The 26,559-nt window shown below is 39.8% G+C and overlaps 1 long non-coding RNA gene across 1 annotated transcript; it reads left to right on the top strand.

The window, feature by feature from the left end:
• Positions 1-15,333: 15,333 nt before the first annotated feature.
• Positions 15,334-26,090, top strand: LOC111606365. Its single transcript, XR_002752027.1, has 4 exons — positions 15,334-15,529; positions 17,623-17,832; positions 19,819-20,032; positions 25,351-26,090. It is a non-coding gene; the product is annotated as an uncharacterized LOC111606365 (long non-coding RNA).
• Positions 26,091-26,559: the final 469 nt, after the last annotated feature.

The following is a 26,559-nucleotide window of genomic DNA, read 5'->3' as shown; positions in this document are numbered from 1 at the left end:
AAACTCCAGAAACCAACAGAGATTTTCTATAAAAATTTACTGAAGTCCAGTTTGCTTTTTAGATGAAAATATCCTTCCATGCCGTGTCAATGTTGCCTCACCTCTCATCTTCCTATAAACAGCTGTTTGCCCCAATGAGAATGCAAGGAAGACTAAAAGATGTGATACAAACAGTTACCTAACATTTTGTTTCATAAAGAGGATTTGTTTGTTTTTTCTGCCAAATCTTAATAACTCAATCTCCCACAGCTTGTGAAACCCAATTACCTATCAGTGAACAGAATGATCCACTCTTCACATAACCTTCATGATCTGGACGACCAGTCCAGTCATTTCCAATCTTTCAAGGATGATTATAATCACCAGCTGCAACAGTGGCTCAAGTAAATGATTCAGGCAAATTTGTAAACGACTGCTCAAAGAGTCAAAGTAAATGCAGCAGAATTCAGGTGAGTTTTGTGAAAACTGAGTACTCTGTTGCCATCTAGCGGCTGCTCTGAAGCATACACCTCCTTCTGTCTGAAGGCCATCAGTCTGAACACATTCAGGATATTTATTCCACCCAACGTAGAGAAATCCAAAGTCATACTATTTTCTCCAAAAAAGAATGCAGACCTTCCCCCATCAAGAAACTAACGAGCACGCCAACTCAAAATACTGCCACAATATTCCACACCTCGTCTTACAAATTTTCTTGCCATCCTCTGGGCCCTGAGGCCCCCCTCTCTCCCCACAGCTCTACGGGAGGCACTGAAACCTGCAGCCATCTCCATGCCTCCCGTTGACTTCCTCAGCTCCTTCCTCCCAGAGCACAGTCAGATGGATTTCAGCAATGGCCTCATTTTCAATAAGATCAGCACACTTAAAACTCCAGAAACCAACAGAGATTTTCTATAAAAATTTACTGAAGTCCAGTTTGCTTTTTAGATGAAAATATCCTTCCATGCCGTGTCAATGTTGCCTCACCTCTCATCTTCCTATAAACAGCTGTTTGCCCCAATGAGAATGCAAGGAAGACTAAAAGATGTGATACAAACAGTTACCTAACATTTTGTTTCATAAAGAGGATTTGTTTGTTTTTTCTGCCAAATCTTAATAACTCAATCTCCCACAGCTTGTGAAACCCAATTACCTATCAGTGAACAGAATGATCCACTCTTCACATAACCTTCATGATCTGGACGACCAGTCCAGTCATTTCCAATCTTTCAAGGATGATTATAATCACCAGCTGCAACAGTGGCTCAAGTAAATGATTCAGGCAAATTTGTAAACGACTGCTCAAAGAGTCAAAGTAAATGCAGCAGAATTCAGGTGAGTTTTGTGAAAACTGAGTACTCTGTTGCCATCTAGCGGCTGCTCTGAAGCATACACCTCCTTCTGTCTGAAGGCCATCAGTCTGAACACATTCAGGATATTTATTCCACCCAACGTAGAGTTGGCACACACACTCATCCTGATCAAAAAACTGAAAACCTCACTGATGAGTTTCTCCAATCACTGACTAATTACTCAATCCTCATGCTTAATTTTTCCCGTGTCGTGTGAATTCTCCACGACGTGGACCGGAATAGGAGAGACCTTTGAATATGACCTTATTTGTCCAACGTGTGAGGCTTCTGAAGGTAACTTGGCTCATTTTACATCCTCCATGAGGAACATAGCTCGACGACTTGAATTACCTTCCACTCAGCTCATCTCCCGGTAAAAATCCCATTTTCCCATGCGGAGATGGTGCAATGTGCTGAGCTCGGTGATATCTCAGGGCCGCTCCACGGTGGAGGAGGGGCAAGCAGACATGCTTACTGGCTCCCTTTTAGAAACCATCACTTCAGCAGGATCGATAGTACATCCCACTCCACGGCTGGCAGAGTGTGCTGCCTCCAGAGAGGATGGAGGCCTGGGGTGGAGGTATGCATTGACAGCTGCAACGGAGGCAAGTTCGAGCGGCGGCACGCAGTCAAGGTGAATGATCGCATGCTGCGTCAGACACTGCCACTCGCTTGCTCCCAACTGCAGTTTCTGAAGAAGGCCGGTGGGTGGATGCAGTGGCAGCCAACGTGGTGATGGAGCTGGCTTTCAGCTTCACAGCTGATGCAAAAGTCGCCAACCGATGCTTCTTTTTGTGAATATCTTCAAGTGCCTTTCCTTGGTTTTCTGCAACCCTTCGACTCAGTTGGAGAACTTAAATAGATTGATGCTTCTAGGTGAGAAGACATCTTGTGTTTCACACAAGATGTCAAAGTATCGCTTGCAATATAAGACCTTCAGAGTTCAGGTCAAAGGAGAAGTCCTTACACAGCGATAACAATAATCGTTGTCTTTTCTTAGCACAGCGGGCAGGAATGAAAAAATCTTTCATTTCTATTTTGTCTGGAAGGATTTAAATGTGTTGTACTTTTAAAAAAAGAACATTTAGTACGGTTATTTTATATTGCATCTTATTTTTATTGTTCTAGTCAGCAACATGTAGACAAAAAAGGTGAACGATTACAATTGTTTGAGAAACTTGATCAAATTAACTTCAACACACTTAATTTCAGATTTAGAACAGCTGCTACAATACTGAACATGCAAAACTTAATACATTTTAATAAACCAGTAATACAAATAATAATCTAAATGTATAATGCATGGCAAAAATTGCAGTGATGACTGTTAGTGTAAAAAATTGCCACAAGACAACAAAATATTTCCCATGTTCCAGCTCAAATTGTTGCAGTAATAGTCCAAGATGAAATCATACAGAAGCTCACTAAAAGTGTAAACGCTACTGTTGGAATAGCAGGTTTTTAGACTTTGAAATTGAGACAAATCCTCATTTTAAAATTTTAGTCCCCTTGAATGTGACAAATATTCTGCACAAAGCAGCTTTGCAGTCAGTCGAAACTTGCTTGTATTTCAGACTGCTCACAATTTCACACACGTTGGCCGCTGACCTCAGTTCCACGTGAAGACAGTAACTCCAGAGCACATGTTGTTGTTGGATATGCAGAGACCGACATTTTGAAAAATGTTGTTACCTTCCTCAAATTTACAGACATCGAGATTACTGTCTTTCAAAACAACAAAAAAAGGGAGAGCTCAGATGATGATGATACTCAAGTGGAAACACAGTGGGAATATCCAGCCATCGTGTCTTTCAAGAAGACAGGTTTTGTGTCCCAGACATGATTGAGTTTTGTGAAAATTTGTGAATCGACCCCAGAACAGAAGCAAAACATGGTGAGAGAGAACAAATCCTCTATTGACATTGGCCAAAAGGCCACCCAGAGAGGAAAAAGTCCAATATTCCAAAAGCAACTTGCACTAAAAAGACACAATTTACAGATGCACTTACATTTGGAGGAAAAAAGCAGAAGCTTGCAAGCCAAAGAAACCACCATTACTGTGATTTACCGTGGTGGCAGTGTTATGTTGTGCTGCAGGAGGGACAACATCTCAAAGTAAATGGGAAAAAGTGGAAAGTACAATGATGAAATTTTAAATGAGCTTCACAAGATATCAGGATGTCAAAATTTGGCCACAAAAATACATTTTCTCATTTTGCAGTAAAAATCTGTCTGACTGAAGGGTAAAAAGGTGTTTTACTTTATAGAGTACAACATCTGGTTTCAACTGTACCTTTGTACAAAGTGACCATTTTGAGCTGCAAACTAAAGCTTTAGCTAAAGGATAGACTAGAACAAATATGAGGAAAATCCTACTGGGACAGCTGGATTTTATTTCAGGTTGGTCATGGTAGGTGTGAACACTGAATGCTGAAATTAATTTAAAATGTTTTGGTTTTTTTATATCGTTCCTACAAACAGATTTGTTTTTGTTGTTGTTTTTTCATTTATATTGTACACAATAAATATCATATTAAAGATGAAAAACAAATTATTTTAAAGTGGTTTTTTTTTTTACAGCGGTGTCCATAATATTGAAAGCCAGAAAGACTTTTTAAAATTATGTCACTTAACATGATTTTAAATACCTAAACATGAATATAATTTGAATATTTAATAATATAATTAATTCCACAATACAATCAATCTGAAACGTGCAAAATAAGTAACATTTTGCAAAAAATAAATGAATAAAAATGAAATTACACTACAGCTTCCTTCCCTCTCTCTACACGTGTCAGCAGGTAGTGAACCCGTATTCCTCCTATGTGACTTTTATTGGTGTTTTTGCCGGTTTGGAGTAAAAGGCGCATCTGTTAAGGGAGGTGAACCACTGCAGGGCAGGGGGATGTGGACGGGACAGGATGTGGTGCAGTACAAGCATCCCCCCACTGCTCAGATCGCTGCTCATTTGTCAAGTTGCCCGCATACTTGAATGGTGCATTGCTGCTGTAACACGGAGAGGCAATCAGCAGTGGAACAAGCACACCTCATCCAACCAGGATGGCTCCCAGGTGGATGAGGCGCCTCGCTGGGCCATGTGCAGAGCAGTCTTTCCATACACACATGCTAACGGATTAGAACTGTCTTACATTTAACAGTCTTTACTGTGACAAGGTAAGGCTTTTAATTTGAATACAACCTAACGCTCTAAATAACGTCGCAGCGGTAAAATGAACCGTTTCTGCTGGTTGGTGTGGCAGGAGTCGACCAGTCCATTGGTCATCCTCAAACCTGCAGGGTTAAACACACGGGGGAACGTCACTTTGGAAATTTCCAGAATTTATTTGAGTCATTCTTTCTTAGTCCCGGGTAGACTGATAATACACATTCAGCACGTGTTTGAAGCTGTTTGGTGCACAAGTTCTGCTCTCCACACAGGGTCCAAATTATCCACACAATCTCAGATATATATACTTCGACTCCTGCTAATATTTGGTTTTGTCCTCACAAGTTTGAACGAAACCAGATGCTTTTTGCAGCCCTTAAAAGGCTTATGGCTCTGGCTGGTGCTGAGGTCAAGGTTTTTTGTGGAGGCTTTTTAGAAAGCTTATTAAATGTTTTCCAAACCCAGTTTTGAAGTGTGTAGCTAACCACATCTACTGCAAAAGGGTGGTGTTAGCATGACCTTGTAGCACTTAGATGTGGCACATTCACTGATTTGAAAAAAAAATGAGGTTCTGACCCGGTGGTCGTCACTAAGCAAACAAAAAAAAACATTAAGCTGAAAATCAGTCATTTCTGTTGACCAGGCAATTTCATGGTGCCTCTCTGTTGGGTAATATGTATTTGCTGTATCAATTTCTGCATTGTGTTGACTAATTTAGTTATGAAGAGCCTGTTTTTTTTTGTTTTGTTTTTTTTTTATGCTTGGCTAAATAATACAATGTTCTCAACGAATTATTATTTCACTTGATATTTAGTCTTGTAAAATTACATATTTTTCTTTGGGGGAAAAACAGACTTAATATGAGAAAAAAAATATTGTATTCCTCCCTCCCTCCATTCTAAAACACAGCATGGGCCACACAGTCTCCTCAGTACAAAACAGCACACATGATGAGATGTTTATTTAAACCTGGAGGTATGTATGTACAGTCTCTGGCCAGAAATCCTTTCTAGTGCGTCTCTGAGGGTGCAAGTTTGCAATCCTCGTGTGAAGTATTCATGATTATGCGATCCTAGTTATTTCCGTTTTAGCTACAGAGAGTTCTTATAAAAAAAAAAACAAGGCAATATATATCATCCTTTTTTAGGAGTTGCATAAGCAGTCCACAGAACATGCACACACCAAAGGACAAGTTAGAGAAACCAATAAACCTGATCATGTTTTTGGACTGTGAGAGAAAGTCAGAGTACTTGGAAAGAATCCATGAATGCTCAGGGAGAACTTGCAAACTTCACACAGAAAGACCCAAATGCTGGGATTCAAACCCAGGACCTTTTTGCTGCAAGGCAACAACAGTGCTACCAACTGCACCACCTGGATTTGCGCCGTGACTTACAAATTGAAAACCACACTTTTCTGGTTTAACTCAAAAAGTTTCAGATCATTAAACAACTTTAATGAAACAGAAATACGCAGAGTGAAAAGGCAGTTTCCAAATAATAATAACATTTATTTAGAGGGGGAAAAAAGCTGTCCAAATGACCTCATGTGAGAAAGTAATTTCTCCCCCGACTCTTGGCAAATGCCATCAAACTTTGGCAGTAAGGAGTCGTGAGATTTTTTGAATCGCTTTTTAGAAATTTTGTACATTTCTTTGCAGAACTGCTCTAATTCAGCCACACAGGAGGATTTTTGAGTCTGAGCAGCCAGTTCAGACAGACTTTGACCAGCCCACTCCAATACTCCAATACCTTTATTTTTTTCTATTCAGAGGTGGTCTTGCTGGACAGCGTCGAATGATTGTTATACTGTACAACCCCAGTGTGCCTGAGCTCAACATCACAATCTGATGGCTGGACATTTTCCCTCAGGATTTTCTGGTAGAAAACAAATCTTCCATATCCTGGATCAGCAATGCCGCCTCATGTTTGAAGTGCTTTTTTTTTTTTTATATATATATATAAAATGCATGTTAGTTTTACAGCAGATATAATATACTCTAATACACGCTTTTGTGTTCACCTTTGTGTGGTGGTGTTCGAAAAAGGCATTTTGTAAATACTCAAATATTCCTGACTAGTTTTAAAATTTGTTAATGTGACTAAAAATCAAAAATTGAAACCTGTAAGAGGAGATCTGTCTTTTAGCACTGTACACAGTTATTAATTAGAACATCACATTTGATGAAAGTCTTCAAAAAAGCAAAGTTTTCATCTTTTTTACTCTGTGTCTTTGTAAATCTCCCAGTGTACAGCTGCTCTTAGAGAGTTCAGCCCTTTCACAGGTTGAGTGTGTGTGTGTGAGGTTTTTTTTATCGGAAGCAGTGCACGAGTCAGGACTCCCCCTGTAGAGACACTGCAGCAGCTGAATACCTTCATACGAAGACACGGGCGTTGAAAAAGCACCTCTGGAGGAGACGGTTTATTATCTGTCTTTGCCCCTGCGTGCTCGACACGTTTCTGACTGTAGCATGACGGCAGCGGCGAATGTAGGCCAGGAGTCAGCGCACTTCTACAAATGACTGCTGCTGTCGAGGATATGCGGCACTCCTCCAAGAAGCAACCTGAACACAATGCAGCAGTAAAAAAAAAGGATTAAAATAAGCAGCTCGGCAGCTTTTCAGTGCACAAATAACAGAATAAAGAGCTGGCTCCAAGATTTTCTGTTAAAAGTTACTTTGTTTCTTTTAATTATACGCTGGTGGACTGCAGCAGGAACATATATACAAGTTAATCTCAAGTACATAAAGAGTCGGGGGGGGGTAAATACAGACAACATAAAACTTTTATGGCTGCATTATAGTTTTAGTCTTAAAGAAATTACTGAAGGGGTGCTGGAAAAATGTAACTGAAGTTCTGCGATGGCTCGATCCACATCCACAGAGATGTGTCATGACTGATGCGTGTGTTAGGCGCTGCTGTAGAAGCGGGCCGGCTGACAAAGCATCTGCTCGCTCACTACAACAGAGCTGCCAGCTGTCAGACATTCTCCATCACCGCTCCTTCACCACCATCCATCTCACGCCGAAGGAGACCCCAAAGATACGCCACACTTCATATTGTTTGTGTCTTCACAGCAGGGCGCTTAATATCACTCTGAAGAAATCAAAAATAAGAAATTTAAAAAAAAAGAAAAGGGATTCTCCATCCAGGTAAAAATCTGAGTGTGTGTGTGCAGTCGTTCCTCTGGCAGCAAAAGAGAGCTGGTTTGTTGTTACGGCTCTCTTTGTAGCTCCACTTCACCCTGTGAGCAATCTGTTCGCTTTTTTTGGGAGGGGTGAAGGGGGGTAATAAAAATGGGGGCAGCAAAGAAATATTGGTCCAGAGAAATAGAGGTCTTCATCTGCAAAGTCAGAATCCCATCATCCAGTCCAACTAGAGTTATATTGTGCTAAATGCGTAAGAAAACAAACGACAAAATTACATGAGAATTATCTGAACTCACACAATCACTGAAATAACATAGATAAAAGTGTAGGCAAACAATTAGCACAATTATGAAAGTTTTATACCCACATTTTCTTATGTTAATCCTAAATGTGTGAAATTAATATCTTTCCTGAAATTTCTACACACGAGAAAATGGGATATTTATGTGTGGAAATTTAAGGAAATACATTAATCTAACAAAGCTTGTAATAATTCTGTAACATAATGAAAAGTGGAAAAGTGAAGTGCTACAAATACTTTCTGGATGCATTGTGTTAAGAATGTGTGAAAGAGTTTTAGATGGCAAATTAGGAAACAGTCACAGTTACACAGCTGCATTAAAATTAGGCTAATTGTCAAAATACACAAAGTAGCAGTTGTTGAGGCTGTAGAAGTCAATGACAGAGGGATTTAGTGTTTAACTTGTATAAAACTCATGTAGTACTTGTTGTATGCACCTATTTAAACGTATCCTGTGCAACTGGTTAATTGCGGTTATCTGAGCAATTAAACGTTTTACCAAGAAACCTAATCTGCAGTAATGAGGGTTGAAGATTTTTAGGCGCAACTGTAAAAGCAGCGTCTAGAAAAGGTTGGGGATGAGTTCCCCACTCTGATGTGTCGTGAAATAGATGAACCCTTTAAGTACACTCAACGCGTAAAAATGAAAAGGAATGTGGAGATTTTACGAAAATGTTAATATCATTAAAGGATTCAGATAATCTGAATGCATTCCTGCACCGAAGAAACCAGCCTGGAATCAATATTTAACAGATGTAATCTTCAGATCCTCCAGCAACACTGCAGCATAACTGGGCTCGATTGTGTAGGGGAAACCGCGGCTTCGGCTCAAGAACACTTAGGAGAGAAAATTAACGCTGCTTCCACCAAGGCTATTTATAATTTATCATGCAAGAACCAGAAAACAAACCTCATTTATCTCATGTATTCTTATGTTAGCCAAGGACAGCAGTGTAATGGGGGACGCCATGCCAGTCAGCAACAACACAGTAAGTCAAACGGTATCAACTACCTAAAATCCAGGTATCTGGGTGGGAGGAGGACTCTGGTATTCTGGAGAAATCCCATTGCATCACAGAAATCCCATGCAAACACAGGATCATATGTGAACGTAGGAGGTTGCTGTGAGGCAGCAGCCTCCACTGCCCCGACCCTAAACTCTTAGATCTTCATAAAATCAGAACAGAAAAGTTCCCGGTTGAAAAAACTCAGTGCAGTGCATTACAGGGCCGAGCCTGTAAAAATGTAAAAAGCAACCGATTAAGAACATCCCATTTAACACAGAGTTTTAGTTGATATGAACCAGATGAACTGTTCAGGTTTTTAATATGCACTTTGCCCCTTTGGGAAATAAATTCCTACGTTCACATGAATGTCACAAGGCTACATTTTATCTTATTAGTTAGTTTCAGACAGAAACAAATGAGGAAGAAGTATTTTAGTCTTCCTTAACTAAACTCTCCACTTACCGTTTGATGAAGCCAGTTAATACACATGGTGTTTTTTTTTTCATTTATGTGTTTTCATTTAGTAAAGTTATATTTATTGCACTGAGGGACAAACACTTTGGGAAAGTGCGCAGCATTCATACATGTCTCACAACCGAAAAAGCAAAGTGTTCAAAATGTCTAATAATCCTATGGACATTGTGGTACAATACAATGTTTTCAAAGTAAAACATTCGGAGAGCCACGTCACAGCAGTTCTGAACTTGTGCCACCTTCGCTCTAGTTTTTTTGTTCCACGTTGAGATGTCCAAAGCTTAACCCTGCTTTGTGCCTTGGTCGTTATGTTGCTGTTTTGTTAATGTTCTCTATCAAAGATTTGAGGCCTTCACAGAACATAAAAACACTTTAATGCGCTCATTTAAAACTGTGCATAGATAATACATCCGACTGTTGAAAGCTGGCGTCGAAACATGCTTAGAAACAACCCACCTGCCTAATTAGTTACTGAAATTCTGTATTTTTACAATTTGCTCTTTCCTTCTTAAACTTAAAATGTATATATTCACATTAATGAATATTGTAATGCCCTCTCAGCATTTTATTTTTAAGATTTTGTGGATTTGAAGACAGTAAACAGAGATAGATGTGGCATGGCTCTCAACATCAGGAATCAAACTCTGATTTGATTTTCATATTAAGTTGGATTTGTACAACTTTCCAGCAAATAAAAAAGCTTAATCAGCTAATCTCACATCGTCTTACCTTTTAATGCATTTTGTAACTGTTCGGAAATTGCTTTGAAGTATTTAAATTCTGTATTTATATTTTTAAAATATTTCTAATATTGTAATCTTTTGTGGGACTTTGTTTTTACTAATCATATTTTTTTCCATTGACAAGATTACAAAAAAATTCGCCGAACAATTAATTCTTTACTTTGACAAAAATGTCTTCTGCCGAGCGGGAAGAAACTGAATATCTTCCCAAAACAACTTTTAAATCCACGGTTTTCAAAACCAAGAAGTCAATTGTCAGTCAAAGCAATTTCCATCTTGACTGAGGACTATTGAGAATTAGTCCGAACTGATGTGTAAACCAAGCAAGCTGCTGAGCTTGTGGATCAATGTGTCTATTATCTTTTCCGGACAGATCAATAGAGCTGAGCAATGAGCTGTGAATCACGAAAAAAGGAGAGAAACACTGAGAGGGAGGGAAAAAGAACATACACTAACTCACCAGCCAATGGGTTGGGCTTAACTCCATTATCTGTATGTGTCAAGAAGGTTCGTACATGACAGATAACCTTTACTTCCTCAAACGGATCCTGTCACAGTTCAGGCCACGGCACCAGGTGCCTTTATGCTGCTCCCTGCTTCAGTTGAGCCTTTCTCATCACTGACTTGGGTTTATAAGCGTTTATTCAGATCATGCGAAAGAGGGATCGGACGGAACCGTGCTAAAAAAAACGTTTATGTCATAGAAAAGTTCAAAAATAATATAACACTTTTAATGCAAAGTTGCTCTAAATCTTGCATTAAAAGTTCGTTAAAAGTGCCAACTTTGCATTATTTGGTAAAAGTATACACTTTTATGCAAAGTTGGCACTTTTAATGGACTTTTATTGCAGCCTTTAGAGCAACTTTGCATTAAAAGTGTCTTTTTTTTTACCGAGTGACACGTGATGACAACAGTCATAAACATTAAATAACATGAAATAACACCTGTCATGAATGTAAAGACATTAATAAAGACTTCTTTACATTCATGACAGGTGTCATTTCATATTTATCTCAGTCTTATGAAGACCCCTTCAAATAAAGTGTTATAATTTTTTTCAGTGAACATTTGATGATCTGCAGTTAAGGATGAAGCTAAATATGTTTCTAACACGATCTAGTGAAAAGCTCAGCTTTTTCTGCTGAACTTCACATCAATGCAGAGAACAGCTGATCTGTGGACTAGATTTTGAATTAACCAATCAATAATTGGATTGCAAGCACCTTTTTCAGAACGTTATCCAGGTGAAGCCAAAACTATGCCACTTGAGAAGTTATGTTGTGTTGTTTTTTTAAATATTAAATTAAAAATATATATGTACTTTATACACTTTTGGCTTAATTACTGCTCTGACTGTGTTGTTCTGTCAGGAAATGGCCTTTTATCAGTCTGTATATTCTATTTAACAATTAATCGATTACCGTACTCAATTAATTGACAGTTATTTCAATAATCAGTTAATCTTGATTATTTCAGAACAATAAAAAAAAAACATTTAATACAAAAATTGTGTTTAACACCTGCTCCAAGATTGAATATGACTGTATAAGTGCACATAGAGGACTCTGCTCCCTATGATCTATGATCCTTATCCCTTATTCCTCTGGCAGCCTCTGGAGAGCTAACAATGGGTAACAGTAAGTCAGAAAGAACCAGAGGTGTTGAAGTGAGATTAGCCAGGTAAAGCATAGCCAGGTAATCCAATAGGATGTGTAAAAGGGCCCTTCCTCATGGTTTATTCATTACAAGGGACGTCATTACTGAGCGTGGTTTGAGATATGGGAGGGATGTGCTGGTGGGGGCATTTTCACCAGGAGTCACAGAGTGCAGAGGAGAGCATGGTGGCTGCAAGACTGCAGCAGCAGCAGCTGATCGTACATGCAGATCAGCTTGACTGCATGACATGGAGGAAACGGTTCTCAGCTTTAATGGTTGCCATACAGACATTTACCAGGGTTAGCAAGGAGTTATTTGAACTAGTTCCTAGTTTCTAGTTCAAATAATTCCTTGATATTGATTAAACAATAGTACTTATAAAATGGCAAAAATGTTTTGTTATAAGTGAAATAATCTGCCTGTGGAATAAGGCATTTTTTTATCAATATTCAAGAATGACTGACTTAAAGGAAGCTCCTGTTTCTTGCTGAAAAGTCTCTCATAAGTTTGTTTTGTCTTATTTTAGCTGTACTAAGATATTTGCAGAAAAATCTTGATTATTTTGCGTAGAACACAGGACAGTAACTATAAAAATACAAGGCTTTATGCAAAGAAACAGTGTCTATTTTGTATAAAGCATCAATATAGTAGATTATCTGAAACCCTTTTCTTTAGCCTAAGATAAATATACTCCCTACTTTGAACCTCAAATGACATATTCATGAATTTGGTCCATCAGTAAGTCAATATAATAAAAGGCAATGTCAGATTTGTTAATCGTGGCTGGTAAAAACAATCTAATTGTGGGGAGTACCAAGGTGATGATGTGCAGACTGAAATGAGGCAGCTATGTACTTGCTATTTTAATGCAAGCTGCTGGACTCCTTGTTAATACTCTGTGAAAACATAATTTTCTTTACAAATCTCTCTTCTGGTGAGTCTAGGTTTAGTTTGTTTGAGTTAATATATCTGAATCAAAAGTTGCCAAAGAGTTATGACGTTAATTTTGGAACACCAAACTTGGGCATCAATGCCAAACACACCCAAGTAGTGATAGCAAAGTCTCCAGCTCAACTTTGATCCCACAAAGTGAAGATTTTTATGATAGTTTGATCAGCAAGGTGGAGGAAGTCAAGAGAAAAGTGAAATCATCCTGGATTTAGAAGTTCTCTGTGAGGAGCATGATCTGACTTTAATTGAAAACAGTGATGAATTACTCTTTGCCACATAAATTATAACTAAAACCTGTGACAAAACTGTCTTTCTGCCTAAATTAATGTAGGCATAATTTCTACTGCAGTTTTCTTACTCTGATTTTTAGATGTGTAGCTGTGTCACCAGAACGCCATTGTGCAAGTCTCACTTTTCTCCACATAAACAGTTCATGTTTTACTACAGAGGGTTTAAATATGCAACAATAATGTCCCTGTTCGGGTTGTTGATTTCCTTACACTAAAGATAATATTCAGGGAAAATATTCAGCAAAAAAGTGTTTTAAACAACACAAAAAAATCGTCCCTACGTTTTTACGTATAACAAAGTGGATATATGCATACATTCAACATATTCTCATTTTTTTCGTCGAGTAAACAATCCACCCCATGATTTTTTATTTTAAAAAAAGTGCATTTTGCTGTGGCTTTTCTGCTTTTAAAACAAAAGGAAAGGGTGATTTCAAGATTATTATATTTTCTATGACCACTAAGATAGGTAAATATAAGAGAGAATACATCCTGTGTGAGATATGGGAAAGCCAGAGTGAAATGCTTAAACATATTGCTATTATTACTAGCACTAAAACTACTACTGGTCCTACTCAGTTACTGTGACTACTATAACTACAATAATAACTATCAAAATAATAATATTAATCCTACTAGCATGACTCTGCTGGGGCATGCAGTTAACATTTTTAATATTTCGAATATAGTTAAAAACAAACAAGATCATATTGATAGATGATGAATTTGCACATAACCATAATCCAAAATTGTCACATTTTTCATAACATCACAGCTCAATAACTACTGATATCACTCATATGAGCATTTATTGATATGAAAAGCCTCACATAGCTGAATCTCCAACAATACGTTGTGGGACTTGTGCTGATTCAATAATCTGCACCACCAATGCTGCATCTCACAAGAGTGAAGCTGGAAACTAATTGTGGGAAAAGCCTTCGCATAATATGCAAACTCTAATGAGCTGGAAGGAGATGAGCATAAGCCTAGACTAGATGGGATCAGGGTTAACCTGAGATAAATGAAGCTATTATTTTTTATTTCCAGTAAATTGAGCCTCGCGGCTTTTACCTGAGGGCCAAGGCGCTACGAAGCCATGAAAAAAAAAGACTCCTGCAGTGAGAAGAAGAGAGCACTGCACTGCTGCAGGAAAACAGCCAAGACGCTAATGGGTAAAACACAGAGGATTTCTAATGGAGACACCATTATCAGCACAGTGTTCAAATATCATCACTTGAAAGCTGGGAATTGAACCTGTAAAAAAAAAAGTCCTTTTTATAGTAAAACATCATCCGGGGGTGTGGGGGGTTACGGGGAAAGAAAGTGACGCTTAAAGCCTGACTAAATGATGGATGATCTCACTCTCACTGTAATCTATACGAGACAAATTCAGTTGGTCAAGATTTTTCTGTTTCTAGCGCACTGCAGAATGGCACCAGTAGAACATTGCATCATGGGTAATGAAAGGTAGGTAGTTGCAGATTAAGGACATTTTGCTCCACTGAGGGGAATTTCGTACTGCACCTCAGAGAACAATTAAACTTGAAACAGGACTTTAGGAGACAGTTTGCAGGGTTGCATGACTGCAATTGTGACATCAATTTATGTCTTTTATATACTTAATCAACCCTTAAGAGTAAAATAAAATAATATGGCTAATGCCACACTTTCTAATATTGCAAACTGCATGTGAAGAGTTGGGAAACATCTATCCTCGCAAGAATTTTTAAAAGAAATTTAAAAAAATTGTATGAAAGTATGAAAGTTTAATTTAACCTTTCATACCACTCAGTTGTTGTTGTTTTTTTTTTTACTTTATTGAATATTTTGTTTAATATTTAAATAAAATACACATTTCCATACCTTTTGGAGAATTATTAGTAATAGTGATAATAAACAGAAGAAACAGAATGTATATATGAGGAACAGCTCCTGGTGATAACATGAGTATGAGTGGATGGTGAGTTATGTTTGCACAGAGGGGGTCTCTCTGTTCAGAGGAGTCCTTTACACCGATGATTCTTCTGGGAAGAAGGGAAAAAAAGAGGATGAGAAGGAAGGATGCTGAGGAATGTGGAGAGAGGGGAGGAGAGGATGTGCAACACCAACTGACCCTGGAGGTTGCGTTCCCCTTTAAAAGTCCCATCCCTCTCAGATACGCAGAGCTCATGCAGGATCTGCTGCGGCAGTGGGGGAACACTGCTGAGCTGTGCAGTTTGTGCTGCCAGTGAGCGTGCAAAGAAGAGGAGGGGGGAACAAGCGTGCACCGGAGAAAGGAGGAGGAGTAACGGGAGAGAGAGTGCAAACAATGTCATTCTGTTCAGGAGGCAGTGCTGCAGTCAACTTTGCCGCGCCATGAAAGCACATCACCAGTGACCAGGAGGCTCACAGAGAGTGAAGAGAAGTTTTCGTCCTCTCCTCCTTCGCTGTGATGCAGTGCCAGACTCTTCTGTAGGTAAATATCCCGTCCTCCTCTAGTCCGCTTTACCTCGCATGCTCATCTGCTTTAGCTACTGACCTGTTTCTAAAGAATGGCATGCTCCTCGGATTTGCATTAGATGAGTTGATATGTGCCTGTCGGTGTGAATGCCTGCAGTGCTGAAGCTCCAGGCTGCCTCTCCCTCATCACTTGCAGGCAGCGGCCAGACAGACAGAGCCACTCGGCTAGCAGTCAGGCTCCACTGCTCCCTCATCCATGTTTAACACATAGTACAGGCTGGAAATAGCGGCCGGCGTGTCAGATAGCGGCCACTCGACAGGACTCCATTTCTCACAAGGGCACTGAAAACTTAACCGGGATGCAAAGAGTTCCCTCCTCTACTGGAGACTTCCATCTTTGCTGACTTTGCTGATTTTTTTTTTCTGCCCCCTGCTAGCTTTGTGTTTACATTTCACACAGTGTGTTTATTGTGATTAAAATGCTTGAAGTGAGTAAGGACACAACGATGACTGAGTCTATAGGTGAGTGGGAAAATGAAAATGAGGCCACAGTGGCCTGTGTGGGACAGGGAAGCTGTGGTGCAGTCTTGAAGTTGTGCTAATATGACTCCTCAGATGTCCTATATGAGGATGCTTTATACAGACTTCACACTGATGAAGAGAAACAGTGATGCTTCTGGGTGCACAAATACTCTTGCAGGCCATAATTTCACTGCAGCAGTTTGTCAGAACTCAAAAGTCAATGTTACTCGTTCTATACCAAACTTTAAGAGCTTTTAAAAACAAGATTTTAAAAACAGTTTATAGAGGTGGTGCATGTTCAAAATGTGAGTCGGTGTAAAATACAAGTTTTGAGAGCAGCCGGGTTTGGGTCAGCAGTGAGTTCACTTTAGGTAAAGGTGCTAAGACGACGTGGCGTTGAGACGGCTCTCTGTGGAAGAACTCACAGCGGACGGCTCTACGGTTCTGCGCTGTGAGCTTCACATTAAACAGGAACATCTGCAGTTCTCCTGCACGCCGGCTCACTGGGCTGAATGCTGCACTGCCGGCACAGGAAACTGCCGCACTCACCTGATGTTTCTTGCACCTCTGTTCTTGCCCTGCTCCCCACCTCCCAACCCGTCTCCTCTCCTCTCCTACCCTCCGCCTCCTTTTCTCCTGCTCTCCAGTTTCTCCTACTGTAATCTTGCTTGCAGGTACAGTTGGCCCAACAAAGCGCCTCACTGGCATGCATTGCACCTCGGTGATCCCCCCCGCACTCCCTCTCTCTCTTCTACTTAACCCCCCCCTGCTGAAAAGTATGCAGCACATGCTTTCACCATCCTCCTTGAGCAAATTGCCTGACAGAGAACAGAGAGAAGAGAGGAAGAGCCAGTGAGGAGGCAGCAGAACACCGATCCTGCAGTGTCCTGCAGCAGATGTACTCCTGCAGTGCTGGCCCACAGCAGCACGCTCACACACACACGCACACACACACACACTCTCACATACACAGACGTAGGAATATTTAGATGCACTATCAACTCTATCATTTACTCGTCAGAGTCCTCGTCTCACGTGACATATCCGTGTCCGAGTTCAGAGACAGAACAGAAACAGATGAATCCCCCCCACCACCCTCCACCCTTAACTGCTCCCCCCCTCCCTCACCCCCGATGGTGCATTGTCCCATTCCAGCACTCCTGTTCCGATGATGTAATCAATGCAGCAAGCTTTGAACTTGCTGGGCTAGGGGTTCCTCTGCACGCCCCCCATCCCACCCCTTCACCAACAACTCTGACTGACAGAAATAAAAGTGAGGCCTCACTGCAGTCCTAGGTAAGACAGGCAGTAAATTCAGGTTTTATGCATGGATTTGACTTTTGCACAACAGAAAATTATTTCCTCTGAGTGGCCTCGCTCAGTGGACGTCCATATTTCACTCTTGTGTAAATAGAAGGTCAATTCTTGCATAAATTATAAAAGTCAGTTTGCACTTTCACACACTCACAAAAAAAAAAGAAAAAGAAAAAGAAAAAAACACCCTGGGAGTGCAGTGCTGCATCATGGCTGTCAGTGAATTAACGCCACCACATCCAGGCAATTTCCCCTCTCCTGCTCTCTTCACAGAGTTCCTGTCTGGTCGCCCGCAGCGGGACAAAGACGAAGCTCCAGGCAGAGCTCAAAGCTCCGTGAGTGTGGCATCCTGGTGACTTTGCTCTCTCATTGATGAGGTCATCGGCCTGTTGACGGGCCGCAGCGGAGGGCGACGCCACTGATGTACAGCACGCCACTTTTATGAGACGCTCAGGTAGCCAAACTCAGGCCATATTGTAGCAGGTGAGTTTTGCTGAGCTGGCTTCTGCTGCTGAAGCCAGAATCTGCCTAGTGATCAACTTTCACTAACGGCAGTGATGAACTGGCATCACCCCTCCTCTACATAAAAACCCGGCTACTCAACGTAATTAGCACTCATGGATACTGATGATCTGGCACATTTAGCGTGGCTCAACGTATGAGTGGCTAAGCAGAGCGCGACGCAAACAAATTCGCCCCCCTGATCCGACTGACGGAAGATCCCTTCGTCGCTACGTTAACGAATTGCTTTTAAGTTCAGATCAAACATCAAATGTCGCTAAGGAAGCATTAATATTTCACATGGATTCCAAATCTTTGCTGATGCATTCCCTCTGATTTTCGGTTTTATAATTCATGCTGATGGGCTTCATCTGTAATTGATGTGACCTACTGTATAATATGATCTGATGAATCAGCAGCTTTCATTAGTATGCTGTGCTGGTGCCCAGTTACAGCTTCTGGTGGAGATAAAACCCGAACCACTGCAGACAGAACTGAAGGTAAATTTATGATCTTTCAGATTTTGTGTCTTATGTGTTATGCGCTTCATGTTATTCAGCTTCAACCAATGAAGAGAGCGATTTTGGTGCTGAGTATTAGATGTTGGCGGCGGTGTGACATTTTCATGGGACGATAACCTTCAGTAAAAATGCTGCAGTTTTATTGTGGCTTTTGGTGCAAAAAATGTCAAAGTGCAACGAGACCTAACAGAGAAATGATTCCTATGGTTGCCAAAGTTATAAGAATATTGATTATTGCAGTTATAGTAATGTTATCAATAATATTTATCACAATTTTGATAATTAGATTCATGCTAAAAAATAAAAACCAGTAGTTTTGTTAGCTTTTTTGTGCAGAGTATTATATCGTTTTACACTTCTGCTCTTTATATTATAACAAGTAAGAATGAAAAGCTCATATTAGGAGGCAGAGTGTCTGAAAGTCAAATTAAGATCTCTGTGTGCAATAAAAATAGCTAAAGTTGACTTAATAATGAACTTATCTACAGGTAAGCTGAATATTATTCACACCCCTGGGCATATTTAAAATAAATTACATTCTTTTTGTGATCCGGCAGGAGTCACGGCTAAGTCTGGCGCAATAAGCAATTAATCAATTCATCCCATGGCAAATTAAAACGGACTCGATAATTTCCATTCTGATGATTAATAATTTTTGAAGGGCAATTTTGTTTACAGAAACTTCGTGGCTGGTTTTATTAATGGTTTTGGTGTAGTGTCTGTTTTTTTTTTATTTTGTTCATTGTTTTTGGTTGTGTTCATTTAAAATATCTTGCAGTTCCAGTGCTAGGTGTTCTTCACAAAATTAAAGTTTATTGGTCTATGAAAGACCAATAAACATGTACTATTATGAAATTATCAATATATAATTTGAAAAAGGTCCCAAACAACATTATTGTGACAGACCTAATTGTGTCTGTTTGATGCAATAGGCATGCCACTCTGTTTTACAGCTAACTAAATTACTTTCATAGCCAAGAGGATTCATATTTTAGCCTATTTTCAGCCAGCTCACTAGCAGTGCTCAGCCACAGGGGCAGTAAGGGTAGTGCAGCGTAACTCTGCTTTAAAACACTCCAGTGCTTCTTTTGCCATCTCATTAAAATCCCTTTGAACCACAGACAAACCAACAGCATGAGAAATTTGAGTCATTTTGAAACTATAACTTTCTAAAACCAGTAAAAAAAATCCACATTGTCAAAAACAACTTAAGACCTACGCTGTTCCAAAAAGCACACACAAGTTTTTTCCACTTCTATTAATATAATAAGACAAGCCAGTCCAGTGTATTAAAGCTGTGTCACGTCATCAGCTGGAGCAGTAACCCCATCATCCGTTGAAGTGTCTCAAAGTGAAAGCTAAGCTAACTGAGGAGGCTGAGTCACGCTGGGTCCTTTCTGGGCTTCCCCCTTCTCTGATCCTCCGCTCCTCCCCTTCTGTGGTCTAGGCTCATGAACTGGGTTCGACCGCTGGTGGCATGTTGGAACATGCCTTGACTTGTTGTGCTGTCTGGGTGAAGCACACAGAGAAAGAGAGAGAGAGAGAGGAGGCACAGAGAAAGAGAAGAGGCTGGTGGTCAACTGGAACCTTGTGTGAAGTGACCCTGCAGCGCCCTGCAGATTTGGGTGGATGGAGGAGCTCTGCCGCCGCCTTATTCCCTGGTGAGTGTGAATAATCGCCTCTGACTTTAATGTTAGAACTTATTTCAATAACATGGTTCACTTTTGCTGTATACAGAGCCAGTTAATCGTGGAGCATTTCATATTTTATACCATAAGGAAGTCAAAAAGAGCTGGCTCAAAGGCCTCAGATAGGCTAAATCAAGGTTGTGAGTTATTTAGATATCAATGGTTAATTTTAAAATGACAGCTTTCGGTGTTGTGAAAGTGTCTTCATAACTAGAGAAGAGGTTGCTGAATGTACAGGACAGCCAGGCAAATTTCAAAGTGCCATGATAACATTTGTGTTAATTCTGAACTAAGAGAAATGTGGAATTAGCAACATCCCCTCTTCAAAGCCTGGAGGAGCTTCTATTTAAGAGTGATGATACACTCAAAGCGTTCTCACTCTCAAAAGAGAAGTGTCGTCAGCACTTCTGCAAGATTGCACTACAGTGTACACAGAAACGCTGATAAAACCAGGACGGGCTTTCCACGTTGTCACTCTCATCACATGTTATTGATAAACTCAACAGAGAAATCACATTGAAACGTCTGAAAAGTGAAAAGTACACAAACCCCTGAGTGACTGTTCACCGTCCAGCGCACTATGACCCATGTGTTTTACACGAGCCTACCATGACGACTGTGTGTTTTCTGTTCACCATGTGTACGGGCCATTAACCCACTCCTCACTGTAGAAACAGAAGGGGTTTATTCACACTGGTTACCGGTACAAAATCATGGCAAGATTGTATCTAAACTTCGGTTTCAAATGGTTTTAATTTTCCATCATGCAGCTACAAGTCCTTTTTTGTGAAGTCAGAGGAAATGTCTGAGTGTCCGGCTGTCGAAGCATAGAGTTACACAGCAATGCCTCTCTCCCAGCTGCTGCAAACTGAAGGTCAGCTGGCTGCAAAAAGCCCCCGACACTTTTCCCTGTAGCGCTATGGAGTCTAAACCTTCTGCTCCACAGAACAGAATCGGTAACTTGAAAGTACTCGACTGATATTTTATTTTATTTTGTCAATGAAAAGGGCAAATATATTAAAAATGAATCATTTTTCTTTTTACCTACTAAGCAATAAATGAATCAGCAAAATTTCCAGGAAACGAGGTAGAAAATAAATAATTATTGTAGGTCTGCAATAGGGTCTTGGATGTTTGCTCTAATAAAAGATAGGGAGCCGTAAAAAAAAAGTTATTCCATTGTCCCCCAGGCCTCTGCACTAGCTTATGAAAAGAAAAACAAAGTCAGATGCTGGCAAATATTTCTGGTTGCAAAAAAAAAATCATAGGGTAACTGTTTTAAAACTATTTTTAAAAGCTAAGAGTGGTGAGTCTTCCAAACAGCCTGACAAATTAAACTTACATTCCTGTTTAAAGAGCAGAATGGAAACTAAAAGATAATATTCTCTATAATGAGCACTAGAGAATTACTAACAAGTTTAGCTGGTTTTGTTGTTAAAATCAAAGACATAAAAATCAAAATAACAAAAATAATCAATCAATATTTGAGCTTATTTAGCAGCCATCATCATATTTGTGTACTTTTGTTTTGAGTTAAGGCAATTAGCTAATATTTTATTATTTTTTTATTAACATAATACCAGTAAAAGCTCACATATTAATATGAGGTCACACTGCCCCATGACTCGCTTACTCACAAACAAAACGCTTTTCAAAGCACAGAAGCAGTTATTATTTATTGCTTCTGATTACGCTGAATTAAAAGGTCTCCAGCCTCTAATTTATAAATTAAAAGCTTCGCTGCTATTCGGAAACCTCCCTATACAATAAATACTAACAGCTTTGTCAGCCATAAGATGATTATGTGAGCAGAGGGACCAAGCCAGAGAGACATGACTACTGAGCGCCGTGAGCCGACACTAGCGCAGCCGAGGAGCGTAGAGCGGCGCTGGAGATGAGGAATGAAATGCACGCCGCCGCTGGCTGCCACGGTGGAGCCGTGTTTCTAGCTGACACATTCTGAGGCCTGACAGCAGTGGGATCCAGTGTAGGTGAGCCTTGGTTCGGGTTAGGGTGTGAGTGTTAGTTCGTGTCAGTGCAGACGTGTTTTTTGCTCTTGAAAGGAAATGTTGGGTGTAGGTTGGATGTGTCACAGAGTTATAGACTTATTGAAGAGTGCTGCTGCTGAGGCCCCGTGGTTACCTGAACCAACGCTCACCCGACTATTACATTGAACACTGATCACTTTATTTGCAAAAACTTTTAAAATTTGATTATTTTTACGACATGTTTAAAATCCCCATGATCTGTAAAATATTTATACAGAGAAAAAAAATTGGAATGATTGAGATGACCCGTTTCCTTGCTATGTGATCATAAGAAAGAATGAACAATAAACAATACCGGGTCCATTTTAAACAAACAAAACTACATGACTCCATCTTATGACACTAGCACAAAAAATTTAATTAACAGGTTTATCTTTAATAAATTAAACCAACTTTAAACTGTCATCAGCTGTGGCCAAATCCTGAGTCAAACTAACAGTATAACTCAGTACATGATATTTTATTTTATCCAAATTAAAGAACTACAAAAATAAATATGTGCTTAATTGTAATTTGCATAATTAAAAGAGATATTGTCAAACAAGGTAAAGATCCCCCAAAGTATTTGCTGCTAACTTTAGAAGGTGACAAAGTAAAAACAATGTCACCGTTTCTAAATGTTATAAATAATCGTAATCATCAGAAGAAGAATATGTTTTATCCTACTTGAGAATAAAATATATCTTTAAGTCCTTTCGTACTCCTTTTACATCAGTGGGAGTAAATCCCAGAGTTGCCCACAATTACTCTAAATATTAATGAATGTTATGTTTATCATATTTCAAGATAAACCACCAAATGTATGGTTATGTCTTTTTACAGCTATACACAGTTAAGTCCATAATTCATAGCCTTGACAGAATTTATTTTATTTTTTCAATTAAAAATGCTAAATTAGGGGCGTGCTGTGGTGGCATAGGGGATAGCGCGACTCACGTTTGGAGGCCTTGAGTCCTCAACGCGGCCGTCGCGGGTTCGATTCCCGGACCCGACGATATTTGCCGCATGTCTTCCCTCCTTTCCTGTCAGCCTACTTTCATATAAGGGACACTAGATCCCACAAAAAAAACCCTGGAGGGGAGAATAAAATAAAAATAAAAAATGCTAAATTATTTTCAAATGACTTACTTTCTGTTTACTTCCTAAGCAATAAGTTAATCATGCAGTATCTTAATGAAACAATGGAGGAAAAAACTAATTACTGTAGGGTCGCCGATATTTTCTTTAATAAAAGAAAAGTTTACTTTTTACAGGCTTAAGGGAATCTTTCAGTTTTAACAGCATGTTTCCTCTCACTGTTAGTGATATAAATGCTTTGGAGGAACACAGCCAGAGTCCTGACTAAAATATGATAAAGGATCTTTGTCATTATACAAAAATTTTTGATGACAAAGACATCTTTCAACCTTAGACGACCTCATCGCCAAAGATAAATTGTCAGCTGGTCAGCATCTACAGGAAGGGCTTGAATGCTGTAATGCCATTAAAGATTTTTTCATTGATTATTGACAATAGCATAAGTGCTATTTGACATTTCATTTATTTCTCATCCAAATAAAAGCTTTTCTTTTACATTGCTTCATAATTTTTTAAACGTTGCACACTTCATTTCCTATTAGAAACAAACTTCATTGTTGAACAAAAATAGTTGTAATCCTAATCTGCAAGAAGTATAAAAATGTTTTGTCCTGCCTCTATATAATAGATCAATGCAACAAAATACAAAATAGTCCTTTGTGTTGAATCTTAGTAAATTTATCTTGAACTAAATTTAAACGCACTGAATACCATGACAATTTCATCCTATGACTTAATCAATTTCATCCTATGACTTAATCAGGAATCCATCTTAAATTGTTGCGATTACCCACTCCCCTATTTATGTAACATAACCTAATTCATTCAATAAATAATTACTCATTAAATTAGTAAGCATAGAGTATTTTCATACCCCGTTGATTTAAATTTAAAAGATTTAAAAGTTAAATTCCACCTTCGTAGCCTTGAACGTGCTCTGAATGGATGAACAGATTTTGTTGTGTTGTGGACAAAGCGAGACCTCTGATGGTCATCGTTGTCTTTCAAGCACATTTACATTCCTCTATTAAAGAAAAACATTGTGAATGAACCAATGTCAATTAGCTGAGATGCATTTACCTATTGCAATCATTTCAAATGACAGTTTCAGTTGCTCACAACAACATTTATAAACATAATCTTCACAACTCTTTTTCTTAATGAGCGGAGGCTCTGTGCCGTTGCCGCTGTCTGAAGCAGAGCGGCAACCTTTCATTCATTTAGTGAGCAGAACTGCGTTTTCATTGGCATTCCTCAGCCCTGTATTAGGGATTACATCAAGGCCGGAGCAAGGAGGAATCCCTGTCGTCATGTGCTCAGCGAAGGCGGCGGCAGGCCTCCAGACAAAGACACAAAGGGACGCGGATGCAGCTGTTTGGCATCAGAAAGCAGGTCAAGAGGAGTCCCTGTGCCTCTCTGCGGACAGGAGAAGAGTTCTTCATCCTTCATAAAAAACAAATTTAAAAAGTGAATGTTGCAGAACGCTTTAGTAAAACGCTTAAATTATTTTACATCAGACAAGACCCAGCGCCTACAGGCACAAATCAAGCTCTGGAATCCCCAGTTGCACAAGCATTAACGTGTCATAAATTTCACAAACACGCAGTGGACGGACGACAAATATAACCCTACTGAAGAATCCAAATCAGAAGTCCCTCTTTTCCATTCGTTAGCAGCTGCAACGCCGGTCTCCAGTATTCCCGTTGTCCTGTCGGAGAAGCAGATCCCACACGGAGACAGCAGCGGTCAGCTGGCCTAAAATAGCTCTGCAGCGAGCGAAAGCTACTGATACCAAGGAGCGGGGGGAGGTGGAAAAAGAGGGACTTATTTGTTGTTCCTGAGGTACATCAACACACAACGGGTTCACTTGAGTGAACACAAGTAGGTGAGAGCTAAACCAGACCAAGGTTTTGTTGCAAAATCATGAGTCATGACAGATCTATTCTTAGTTCGCGGGTGTTTGTGTTTGCCCAAGTTATGCAAACTTCAAGTGATGCTGCAGAAAAAAGGCTGGAGGGATATGAAGTATCTGTTCAGAAACAAGCTCTGGGTTACAAGGAGGGAGCAAAGACTTCCTACCTGCTTGAATTTTTTATGCAATATGAAAATACATCCATTCAAAATAATACTCAATCCTTTTTCTTCCCCACATCCTCCATTCCGTAGGTCTTCTAGTGATTGGCGAAGCATCCCAACACCAAAAACCCGGGAAAGTGAGATGCAAACGTCAGCAGTGCCAGACTGAAGGGGTCAAACTGTGCAGCTAAAACCAGCCAAGTTCCTGCTGAGAGTAAGCAGGCGGACAGACGGGTGGACGGACGGTAGGCTGCGGCTGCTGTGGGTGTTTCTCTGGCAGTGTCTTAGCTGGTTGTTGTGAGGAGTGAGAACGAAGCAATCAGCAAGTATACTGCCGCAGAAATTCTTTGCAATAAGACGCCCTGGGATCAATGCTCGTCACGAGGTGCAGAGACCGAACAAAGGTTTTTCACGTGGAAACAGACCCGAGCTGTAAACTCGAAATGGAAACGGGATAATCTGAAGACAGATGGAGAAAGAGAGAGAGAGAGCATGACTTTTTTTTATTACCAACATTTACATTGGGATGAAGGCATCGAACCTCTGAACTCTAAGCTGCAGTTCCATGTTCTTCTGCTGCCATCTTGTGACTGAAAGCAGCCTCTCTGCATGCTTTTGTTGATTAAAGTCCGCATCCATTTATTGAACCTACATCAATCTTTTTTTGTTTTTAGCGTCAAAAAAATATCTGCATGTCTTAATAGTACTAGATCCCTTTTTTTTGTAAGCGCATCCTTCTTTGTAACCAAGCTTAACTTAATGTGAATATATCAAACTTATTAGCCAAGGCATTTCTCCATGTTATATATTTTAATTGTAAAAAGGTTGTAATAAATGTTTCATAATAACTTATTTATTATTCTGCCTCATTTGTTTTGGGGAAAAAAAAAAATGTTGTACTGTGTGTGAACCACTCTGCCGTGTGTAAAAGCACCAACGCATCTGAAAAGCTGATGCTGCCAGGATAACAAAGCAGACTTAATGAGTGCAAATGACCCAGGTGCACATCAATTCAAAGACTCACTCAGTAATTACAGCTGAATCTATCTTGTTCCTCTGATGTTTTGTTTTTTGGCATACAGAATCAGAGGAACGTGAATGGAGAACACGTCACTGCTGCTCGTAATGCGATGCTGACTCTAATGCAGATGTTGCGCTTGCTGCAGTCTGCAAAAAAAAAAAAAAAAGAGCCTGCTATTTCACTGCACTGCTGCAACCCAGGGGGGGGGGCCATTGGGGGCTGCAGCTTTTTTCTGAGCTGCAGTGATGCAGAAGCAGTAAACTCTGGCTCGCACACAA

Source organism: Xiphophorus maculatus, chromosome 1, assembly GCF_002775205.1.
Source record: "Xiphophorus maculatus strain JP 163 A chromosome 1, X_maculatus-5.0-male, whole genome shotgun sequence".
Lineage (NCBI taxonomy): Eukaryota > Metazoa > Chordata > Actinopteri > Cyprinodontiformes > Poeciliidae > Xiphophorus > Xiphophorus maculatus.
This window is presented reverse-complemented; position numbering and strand designations above follow the sequence as displayed.